Genomic DNA, 12,188 nt, shown 5'->3' with positions numbered 1-12,188 from the left:
ATTTACCTCCAATCTCTGCCCTCTGTTAAACTCTCTGGAGTGTATATGACCTTTCTTGTCAAGAGTCACATAATATGATACAGGTGACCACCTCCCCACAACATTACAGAAATTTGCCCTGATAGAATTTACACTTTCGAGAAAAATTTGACATACAGAGTAAAATTCACTTCACGGAGTTAGTGTGAAAAACGGTAAATAAATACATTTTTTCAGCTCTCGGTGTCTGCAAAAAACTCATGGCTTTGTGCTACAGAAAATAGTGATAACAGCTTGTTCCGTGGAAGTGTGCCACACACATATCTCCTGCAATGTGGTGTTTGCCTGTATTTGCTGAAAATGGTTAGATTTATTTTGGCATGTTAACACAGCTAGAGCCATGTAGCAGCCATCTTCCAGTAATACCTGGCCTGCCACAAGATGTGAAAAAATTCAGAGGAAACTTAAAAATATTTGTGGCTTTAAAAATAAATCCCAGTATGTAATTTGAATGTTACACTTCTGCCATCTACTGGTTGAACATAGAAACAAATGCATTTTCTGTCATTTATAAAGGAAGATGTAATAAGTATCTGGTTCATCTTATTTTTTAATTTACATTTTCTTCCTGTCCATCTTCCCTTTCCAGACTGGTTTCTGTTCATCTATAAGGGTTGATCCCACATTCCTCTTCGAATGGTTGCCTTGAATTGGTGAATGAAGACGATTTGCCTCCAGCCTTGAAATTTGCAGTCCTGGGTTGTGCCCATTCACACTTTCTCAACAAAGCTCAGGGTTTGCATTTAAAACCTTTAAATGGGCTTGCGTTCACTGAACTTTCTATGGAACATGTAAAAGTTTTAAGCTTTTAGAAAGAAAAATTGTAAATTTTGTATGGGTATCCAATAGTTGGCTGTGTGGAATAAGTAGAAAACGTAGCAATGGTCTGGGTCAAACCATATAAAAGTGCAAGAAAAGGTTTTGCGCTTAGCTAAATTATTTTTTTAAACGGTTGGGCTACTTTTTAATACAGCCTGGAACCTTGATAAATATATTTCCTTTTCCCAGACAGTTATCCATGAAGTACCAAGATGTCAGTAGCATGGGGAATCACATAGTTTCTCTGCGCTCCCCACAAATTCTGGGAATTCTGTGAGGGCATCCACAGGAGTGGACCAAGGCCCCCCTGTCTTGTTATGTACAACCAGGGTGGCTTGTGACCACCTCCCCCCCGCCTCATCTGAGGATCACTTAATCCGACGGTGTTGAATGTACTCTATTAACACCATGGGGTAGATTTTGCGAAATGATGTTCCTGCTTGTCTGACGCTGGACAATTTAATTTGACAATTAGTAATTTTCCATACAATTTCAGATCCCTCCTTGCAATTCCTTTGAAGCCTAAAAGCCTTCTTTAGTATCTTCTCATTACTGGGGCCTTTGATATCCAGCCTAGTGGTTCTTTTTGGCATTATCTCTGATGCTTGAATGCCTCCCGATGCAATCTTCCAAGAGCACCATACAATTTAACCAATTACTACTTCAGATCTTACTGATTTACTTAAATATGTTTAAGTCAGCAAACCCACCAAGGAGCAGGGATTAAATCTGCGGCCGTGCTGTTTTGTGTGACCCAGTAAGGAATGACTTTACATGTGAGCCTTTATCACAGATGCTAGTTAACTAACAAGGAAGTTTCCTGTGTCAGCTGTCACTGTTAAGTACAAGTGGCCAGTATGGGAATTTTGTTTACACAAAATAGTGCTTAAGTCATTAACTGAGAGCAGGGCATTTCTTTACGGTGCCAATAATTTCCAACTATTTCACTAGCATGAAAACAATGAGATAAACAGGTAGCCCTTACAGTTTTTGTGGTTCTGCAAATTCACATGAGGAATTTGGATGGAGGGGTCAGCTCACATGGCTCCATTGTTAAGATTAAGGATGTCAAAATCCTTTGGGATTGGCTGGCCTTCATGGTGGTATTCCTACTATATCAGGAAGGTATAAGATACGTGACCACCATAAAGGAAACCAAACTGCATTTCATGCTGTTTAATTAGACCATAAGATATAGGAGCCAGAATTAGGCCATTTTGCCTATCAAGTCTGTCCATCATTCCGTCATGGCTGATTTACTGCTCCCCTCAAACCCATTCTCACGCCTTCTCCCCATAATCTTTGACGCCCTTACTAATCAAAAGCCTATCAACTTCCCCTTTAAATATACCCAATGACTCGGCCATCCATGGCAATGAATTCCACCTTATATCTAATAATATCATCGTCTCTGAGCCACTTGAACAAGCTGCCTCATTTTAATTCGCTGCTGCCAGGAGCCGTGTCATTCACTTATCCTTGCTAGGTGGGAATTTGTGAACATCAGTTGAGAGCGAGATTGGGTTTGCTGGCAAATTGCCCCGTGGTCTGTCAGCCTGCTGGCATCATTACCAAGGCTGCCAAATGGAAAGTAATCATTTTCCAAGGGTGGCACTGTCCTCTCCTCTGAGTGAAGAAATGTTACCCATGAGCCTGGTATTGGCAATACCTCTGAAAAAGAAAAACTCTTACATTAGCAGAAATGCAGAATGTTTAGAAGTGAAATAACAGTGTATTGTACAGGATTCTGGTTCCTAAACCAAATTTTCAGCTGAGGCTGTCTGAAGTTCCTGCAGGGACAGTAACATCACTTGTGCCAGTGTTCAGGTGGGAGGTGGGGAATGTCACGCAGAAATTCAAACCCGCTCTCCACCCCAGTTAATTTTCATTTTAGTGGGCAAATTGTATTTGAAGCAAATGGCATGCAGGGAAATGCCTTAACTTAGTACAGGTCCTGAGAACTTCGTTCTCTGTCACTTCCTCAGCTCAGCTTGGAATATCACTGTTCTCAAACTGAAATGTAGCAGTCCTTTCAGGACAGGGCATGATCCACATTCAAGTCATAAGTACTAGCACTTCAGCAGTTTCTGACCTTTTCCATTTATACATTTGCATATCTCATTCCGTATATTTTCAACTTAGCTTGGTCCTAAGAACGCTGGTTTAAGTCCAGCAGCTTAACCCCACTGTTCTTATAGAAACAAAGGTAGTAGTATACCTGGCCAACTTGCTTACTGCCCATTACGCCACTGGCATTTAGGACAGCAAAGAAGGTCCTCTTCCTGTAGCGATGTTCAGGGCTTCCTTTATCACGTCGGTAGCTTCCCCTAGGTTTTCACACAAGTCCCAGGTGGAGGCTCAGGAATACCATCACACTCAGATGCAGAAGGATTTTTCATTGCTGTTTCCATAACACCTTTGTTTTACCAGTCAGGGTTGTTAGCCCTGAGCTGAATCCCTGAACCTGGAGGACTAATGGACCACTCTTTCTCTGGCCTCTACCCTTTGACTTGTTATGAGTGATCCTGTCAAGAGCCAAAGCATAAGTCCTGACTCCAGCCAGCATAGGTCTGTGGTTCATTGAGGCACACAAGCCCCAGACCCTACAACAAGATTGTGGTCCTCTTGGAGGATCTGGCCAACTTAGAACAGTTCAGTGCTCAGCATGGTGTTCAGTCTCTCAGAAGAGCTACCAGAAAGAAAATAAAAACACCTTACCTTTTTGGAACCATGAATGTCTATTCCTTCAAGGAAATAACTTGCTTCCAGTCCCTCCCCCATCATCCTCCTGACAAACAGCCAAACTTCACCAGTTTATTCCCTGTTTGATATGCACTCTCTTCACTTCTGTGTGTATGATGTGGTTAAAATACTTAAGTACAATGGTCTAATGGTCCAGAGACCAAATTGCAAATCTCTCTGCTCTAGCCAAGGAGTTGAAATTCACTAAATTTGGAAATCAATAAAACTAAATTTACCACAAAAATTTGAACTATTTTAATGGCAGATCTGATTCGGTAAATGCAGATCTCACTGTTCTGTTGGAAGAGTTGAAATTCACTAAATTTATCAAATTTGGAATAAAAGGAAACTGAATATAACGAAAAAAAACAGATTATTTTAATGGCAAATCTGATTCACTAAGATTCTTGAGGGAATGAAATTCTTACCTCTTGAAATTGGCTGGGAAAGAACTTCACATGTGCCAAACTGTATCACAGTTTAAGAAGATTGCTGACCATGACCACCTTGGTTACAATTGACAATAAGCATTAGCCATGCTAACAGCTCCTCGCCTGCCCCTGTTCTAAGAATGCTTCTGATAGGTGCCCAGATGGTCAAGAAGTGAAGCAGTGCAAATATCTCAACCCTGCTTGTCCCTGGTCCATTTAGAACACAAATAGCAGGACTGTGTGCTTTTCCTGATCCCTATCTGGTGAGGCATTCTGGACTGGGCTGGAGAGACAAAATGCCTCAATTCCAGTGCTCTTCCACGGTGAAGTAGCCTGCCCACAGGTTTACACTCAGGTGACAGCTGCTAGTGGAACTCTTACCTCATCATGTGCACAGCCTTCAGAAGAGGAGGAAAAAGGGAAAGAAAATGCCTTGAGTTGCACTGCGTAAACAACGGCAACCTCCCATCTTCATACTTCATTAATTGCATGTAGTTAATTAACAAAGGGATCAATACTTCACTCAACTGTGTTCCAAGGAGAATAAGTGAATTTTGTAAGCTGCATCCATATTACAATAATCCATCAGTAGTCAGTTTTAAAAGTCAATGTTTTCTAAATCAAACTATAACCAATAATGTTTAATAGCAAATACTATTGTGAATGTAAATATGCAGGGGACAGCAGCACCAAGAGGTATCCTCTCAGATGTTTTAATTGCTTCTGGCTTTCTAGGGCTTAGTTGGTTATAGATTGTGTGGTATGCAATTGGGTTGATTATTATTTTGTTTGTACACTTAATACTTCGGGCTTTCGCAGAATCTCAGGATGGAGCTGAAGTTTTATGGGCTTCGTTTTAATCCCCAAGTCAGTGCAGATCACAGCAGGCACAGCAATTGATGGTAAAAGGTGGTTTAGGTTCGAGCAGGAAAAAATAAAGTTAGCTTTGCCACTGAGGAGTTCATTTGCAAGGGCTAGGTGAGTCACTGGAAAGTGTATGGGAAGGTCTGTGTGCGGTGAATGAATTCAGGTCTCTAGGTGAGTAGGGTCATTGGATGAAGCTGTTCAAACAGTAGGTAGAGTTACTGGAAAGATAATTGCAGTTCAAGTAGTTAGAAGTAACAGTGTGTGAGAGCATAGGATGAATGAGGATGAGGGAGAGGGTAGCTGGTACTGGGTTATGCCAGGGCTTTGAATACTAGGTAGGTTTGACTGTGATGTGTGCCGACATCAGTGGCTTTTCAATCTGGTAAATCAGCACCCAAGAAATGAATCTGACACCTGCTTCCCCTTTCTCCATCTCTCTCTGTCTCCATCGTCAGTTACGGCCTGTCACATTGCTAGCATTTAAGACAACAGTGAAAGTCCTCCATCACTCTCGGTCCTTGGCCATTTTCTCTAATGTGCCCCAGGTGTGGTTCAGGATCCTCCTTTCTGCCTCATTTTAGGGCAGCAATAAAGGCCCTCCATTTCTTCTTGTCCTTGACCATTTTCTCTATTGTGCCCTAGGTGTGGTTTACGGCCCTCATTTCTGCCTCTACAGTATGGTGCCAAGTTGTCTTTGCTCTCCCGCATTTCCTCCGCCCTTCAGGGGTCCAGTGGTGCTGTCTTGATGATGGAGTTGGCCTCGCTTCTCATCACGTGCCTACTTTATCTCCAACGTTTCCTCGTGATGATTGTGGCCATGTCCCCTAGATGACACTAAAGGAGTAGAGCATGATTGGAGATCATTCTTGGCCAGAAAATAAGGAGGAGACAAACTGTCGATCAATATCTTTATAAACCTACAGATTCCCATGGTTACCTTGACCAAACCTCTTCCTATCCTGTCTCCTATAAAAATGCCGTTCCCTTTCCTCAGTTTCTTCGTCTCCGCCACATCTGTTCCCAGGATGCAGTTTTCCTTTCCAGGACAACAGAGATGTCCTTCAAAGAACAGGGTTTCCCTTCCTTAACCATTGATGCTGCCCTCACTCGCATCCATTTCCGGAACATCCGCACTCACTCCATCTTCCCACCACCTTAACAGTGATAAACTTCCTCTTGTCCTCACCTACCACCCCATGAGCTTCCACATCCAGCACATCAACCTCCGCCACTTCTGCCATCTCTAAAGGGATCCTACCACCAAACATACCTTTACCTCCTCCCTCTCTCCATTTCTGTGGGAATTGCTCCCTCCATGATTCCTTTGTCCATTCATCCCTTCCCACTAATCTCCTTCCCAGTACTTATCCCTGCAAGAGGCCAAAGTGCTACACCTGCCCAATTACCTCCTCCCTCACCTCCATTCAGGGCCCCAACCAGTTCCTTCAAATGAGGTAACATTTCAACTGCAAATCTGCTGGGGCCACATATCATGTATGGTGGGGACCACTTTATCGAGCACCTCCACTCCATTCGCCAAAAGCAGAACTTCCCAGTGACTACCATCTTAATTGCCATTCCCATAATGAAAATGTCAGTCCATTCTGCTTGGGTGGCCTCAAACATGACAGCATGAATATCGATTTCTCCTTCCAGTAAAACTTTTTTTTTTCTCCTGTCCTCTCTTCTATTCCCCACTCTGGCCTCTTATCTGTTCTCATCTGCCCATCACATCCCCCAGGTCCTCTCCTCTCTCCCTTTCTCCTATGGTCCACTTTCCTTCTGCTGTCAGGTTCCTTACTCTCCATCCTTTACCTTTCCCACCCACCTGACTTCTATCACCTTCTAACTATCCTCCTTCCCCTCCCCCTACCTTTTTTATTCTGGCGTCTCTTCCCCGCCCTTCCAATCCTGGTGAAGGGTCTCAGCCCGAAATGTTGACTGTTTATTCTTTTCCCTCAACGCTGCCTGACTTGCTGAGTTTCTCCAACGTTTTGTGTGTGTTGCTTTGGATTACCAACATCTGCAGCATTTCTCATGTATAAAACAACTTCTATTGCAATTCCAGCAAGATCATACAATAGTTCTTAGAGTATTTACTTCCTCTCCTCGTTTAGTTGGGAAGCAGTACAGCGAGAGCAGCTCATAAATCGGCACGTTCTTGTGCTCAGCTTTTCTGCCGCTCTGCTCTCCCATTTGATCTTCCTCAGTTGATTTTTACACAAAGGTGCAAGGTTTCCTGTTTGCTGATTACTACTGGGAAAAGCCCTAATGTAAACTTCAGGGGAATATATGACCAGTCTTGCTGTGATACAGCCCCTCCACTCTCCTACCATATTCAAGCAGCCACGAAGTACTTATTTCAAATCTACTTACGATCTTGGCATAGTATCTTCAAGAAGGGAGTATTGAAGTATACAGTACTTTATTATATTACAAGCTAGCAAACTGAGCAACTGTATCCTTCCAGTTATTTATATGTGTGAGCAAAACGTCTCAAGTTGTTATTATCCACTTGTTTCAGCACTAACCTTTCCTTCATGTGGCATTTATCAAATAGAATCGAGCCATGTAGCAACCTAGGAAGCAAAAAAAAAGTTCAAAGACTAATGACTTTAAATATAAATATATATATCAGTTCATTTGTACTGTTAAGGGTGTACTAAAAGCTGTTCTATTACATTCAGCACTAAGTTCTGTACAACAAGAAATGTCCAGGTTTTTGGGCTTCGTGGGATTTTTATATCAGTGGTCCCCAACCACCGGGCCGCAAAGATGTGCTACCGGGCTGCGAGGAAACGATATGATTTGGCGATATGAAATGATATGAGTCAGCTGCACCTTTCCTCATTCCCTGTCACGCACTGTTGAACGTGAACACCCCCCGTCAGCCAGTACGCAAGAATAATGTCAATATTAAACCGGTCCGCGGTGCAAAAAAGGTTGGGGACCCCTGCTTTAGATGATTCCTTGAGGCTAGAGAATTTCTCTTCACTTTTACCTCAGTTTGTTGCTGCTACCTGCTTGATTGGGAATTTATCAGCTGTGCCAAGAAGCAACTTTACCAAACTGCCAGATCCACAAAATCCAGGCGACAATAAACTGGCAAACCAGTACAATCACACCTAAATTGCCAGAGCCTCATTGTCCGTAATTTGGACACTTCTACTGTACAGGACACTTTCCAGTCACAGATCTTCTGCTTAAAACTTCTACTTTAACTAAGTTCCCATTGAGCTCTGTCTCGCTGTCAGTTTTCCTTCAAGCTTTTTACTGATTGTGAGCAGGCTGGAACACCAATTTAGTCTGGGGACTAAGAACAGAATGTTGAAGAAATGTGTGTTTGGAAAGAGCATAGTTTGGAGGTTTTTAATTTTAAAAAACACTTGCATAAATCAGGCATTATCCCCTAGATACCCACACAAAATGCTGGAGGATCTCAGCAGGCCACTCTGGAAAAGAGTGAAGAGTTGACACTTTGGGCCAAGACCCTTTCAACAGGACCACTCACAAATCAACAAGACCATATATATGCTCAAATCTCTCTGTCGCTCATTTCTCCCATTTGATTTCTACACGAAGGTGCCAGGTTCTCAAAGTTCGTATCTTATTACTATGACAGGAAACTAATCCCTAAAGACACTCCAGGGAGGCCAATCTAAATGTCCAGATTCTTGATTACCCATTCTGATGAAGGGTCTCTGCCCGAAACATCGACTGTTTACTCTTTTTCCACAGATGCTTCCTGGCCTGCTAAGACCCCCCAGCATTTTGAGTGTGTTGCTTTGGATTTCCAGCATCTGCAGGTTTTCTCGTGTTTGTTATCCCGTAGTTTTGCAGAATGAGGTCTATAGTATAAGAAACTGGGATCACTTAATTCCATATTCTTTGATGGGAATATTTTTGTTTGCTTGCAAGAAATTCTAGACTGCCATGGGATTTTGAAAGGGAATGGAATGTTGGACTCTTACTCTGGGGGTTTGGGGTTCCATTTATCCTTTCAATCCTAATTGTTTGCTGTTACTTAGCAGCCGTGCCAGATTTCCTCTTGCCATTGAGTTAGGGTGGTTTCATGTCTGTTAACAAGCTGGCCTTCAATGGAATCTTTCATAATGATTCAGAAAAGAGAACCAGTCAGTAAATATCGTGTTTCTTTTTTTTAGAATTTCTTCCCCATAGTAAAAGAAGACATCCTCAATCTTAAGTATGCATTTTAGGTGACAGATTCTGAAAGTTCATATTTTATTATCATGACAGAAAACTGATCCCTGGACACACTCCAGGTGGGCCAATCTAAATGTCCAGATTCTTGATTGCCCCTGTTTTTGAATGGACCCTTTATGTCACCACAATTCGGTTTTTTTAAATGATGTTGGTGCCATTCTCCTGAAACCATTCATGAGTCTGGGCATTGTGCAAGGACCTGCTTTGTCCCTTCTCAAATTTACCTTTGCAAAGCAGACAAAAAAAATACCTGATACAATCGCCCTTTGTGGATCAGTACTACCTGGGTTTAGTGTCTGTCCTCATTTTTAATTTATGTGTAAGAAATGCAGTCAACAGTGGGATGTTTGTCTGCTGTCACCTGTTTGGCTGAAAGATAAATGAGAATTCCCAGTGTATATTTCTGGTTGGTACTCAATACTGCGATCCCTTTTGAACATGTTCTGGTTTTTAAAAAAAAAATTAATGTTCTGTGATTATTTAAGTGGTGACCAGCATGAAATGTGATGGAAAGAATTTTGTCCAGTGGTTGATATTGGTTGCATGCAGTCCAGATTGCTCTTGTTGCATCATCATCCATCATCCTTAGAGTCCCGTAGCTCCAGCCTGAGTTAACATGGGCTAGTGGGAGATCCCCCATTGTCTTTTCTGTAGGAAGTTGCAATAGTTGATATAGCCTTCCCTCTTTATCTTCAAAATCAGATGGGCTTAGTTTTGGGTTGTGTTTCACTATGACACTCTATCATTATTCAGGTAATTATAGTTTTAAACAGCACTCAAAACAAAAGGTTTAATTCCTATATTGACAAAATTAAGTTGGGAGTGAAATTCATTTTTTTCATTGTGACGTTCTTGTTTTGCAGTAACAGTGTTTGACAGATTGCCATCACAGCTTGGATTTTGTTTGTAGCTATTTGGCCTTTTGCCCCCTTTTCCTCCATATTTCAGACTCAACCCCTCCCCCAGCTCTTTTCCCCCCACCTTCACAGTGAACACCTAAAGAGCTCAATCCAATCCCCCCCCCCAAAAAAACTAAGAGAGCTGAATCCCTATCTATGTCACTGCCGACCAAAAGCAAAATAATTCTGAAAGAAAAAATGACTAGTTCAGAAAAGACAATTGCGTGCGGTTCAAACAAAATCAATGCAAATCTTTGGAAATTGTGTGACTGGGGTCTTGTTTTGCACAGTGGGACGGGGTTTAACTCACCGCTGGCCAGCCAGTGGGATTTTTTTCCTTTTTAGAAAAAAAAAGTAACTTTTTCTTCCTCTACAAGTTTATTTGTAAATGATGTAAAATTTTAAATATGTGATATTTTGTACATCTCACTGTATCTGAGATAGTTGTGTATTTATCAAAGACTACTGTAACTCTTTTTTATGGCACTTGGTTTTTCTTGTATATTTATTTTACTTTTGTCCTCTAATTAATCAGTGATGTTCTGTTTGTGGAAAGGTCTGAAAGTAAAGTGTTTGTTTTCTACAGACTCAGTGATAAAACATTGCAACTTTCACTTCATCTTAATCTGAACACACACCTTACTTGCCTTCAGCTGGTTTTTAATGCACTTTATAAATAGTAAGTTGGGAGATGGGCTCCACTGCGTGTCAGGGTTGGGTCCTATTAACCACAGTACTATAGGTAACTGTTTATATGCAAGATTTCCACTCTATATTACATAGATTTGTGCATGTATTTAGAAACTCTTTGACTTTTCAACCTTCTGCACCATATGATTTCACATACCTCCCTGACAAAACCTACATGACCACTAAATGTAAGTGCAATCATTCAAAAATAGTGTCATAGAGATTTTTTTTGCGCATGGGAGGATTCTGATATTCTTGTTGCTGCTTGAACGTTTTTTTTCCGCATGAGGGAGGTGGTTGATGTTTTTCTTTGAATGGCTTCCCTGGTTTCCATTGTTTCGTGGCTGACTGTGGGGAAGATGAATATACTACATATGTACTTTGATAATAAATGTACCTTGAAACCACCCCCCCCCCCCCACACACACACACAGCTTGGAAGTAGGTCCTTCAGCCCAACTCATCCATGACAATGAGGTGTCTTGCTGAACTTTACCTCTATTTGGGCCACATCTTTCTCAACCTTTCTGATCTGTGTATCTTGCATAAATGCCCACCAACTCCCCTTTGATTTATTTTCTGTAAACACAAACAAAACACGTCTTTGCATGACATTTTTGAAAGATGTTTATTGTCAGGTGCACCATGATAGTGAAAAGCTCTTTGCATCTCAGCCACGCAGATTGTTCTGTATATAGAGGTAGCAGAAAGAAAACAATGCAGAATGTAGTGTAGCAGTTACAGAGAAAGTGTAGGTAGACAAATAAGTTGCAAGGGCTTTGATGGAGTAGACTGGGAGTTCAAAGTAAATTTATCAAAGTACAAATATCATCATATTACAACCCTGAAGTTCATTTTCTTGCAGGCATACTCATAAATCCAAGGACCATAATAGAACTAATGAAAGACCACACCCAACATGGCAGTCAACTAGAATGCAGAAGACAACAAACTGCAAATACAGAAAGAGAGGAAAAAAGAAACAATAATATGCAAAAGACAACAAACTGCAAATACAAAAGGGGGGGATAAATAAATAATGTTGCGAACATGAGATGAATCTTAGAAAGTGAGTTCATAGGTTGTAGGAACAGTTCTGTGATGGCAATTGAAGTTGAAGGGTTCAGTTTGAGCCTGATAACATTGTGATAGAAGCTGTCCTGAATCTGATGGCACGTGTCTCAAATAAATGTGCATGATTCAAAATTGACAGGATTGTCGCCTTAAGATGGAAAGCTGCTGCTGGTTATACTCCAAGCTGGCTGACTTTAAGTATCCTGAATCCTACAATGTCCCATTCTGTAGAACAAGGGTTCCCCGCCTTTTTTATGCCATGGGCCCTACCAATAACCAAAGGCTTCGTGGACCCCAAGTTGGGAACCTCTGCTGCGGAGAAGCTTCTGTGCTGAAACTGCAGTGTAATGCCAAATCCTTCGGATGAGATGTGAAGCAACTAGTTTGCTAGTCCCACTTTGAT

The 12,188-nt window shown here is 41.6% G+C and overlaps 1 protein-coding gene across 2 annotated transcripts in view; it reads left to right on the top strand.

The window, feature by feature from the left end:
- Positions 1-11,942, top strand: part of LOC134352617 (striatin-3-like) — a 92,327-nt gene extending 80,385 nt beyond the window's left edge. For both annotated transcript variants that reach the window (XM_063059921.1, XM_063059920.1), the window contains exon 18: positions 629-11,942. The gene's annotated coding sequence lies outside the window, so the exon portion shown is untranslated. The remainder of the gene's footprint in view (positions 1-628) is intronic.
- Positions 11,943-12,188: the final 246 nt, after the last annotated feature.

Source organism: Mobula hypostoma, chromosome 10 (assembly GCF_963921235.1).
Source record: "Mobula hypostoma chromosome 10, sMobHyp1.1, whole genome shotgun sequence".
In the NCBI taxonomy this organism is placed as follows: Eukaryota; Metazoa; Chordata; class Chondrichthyes; order Myliobatiformes; family Myliobatidae; genus Mobula; species Mobula hypostoma.
This window is presented reverse-complemented; position numbering and strand designations above follow the sequence as displayed.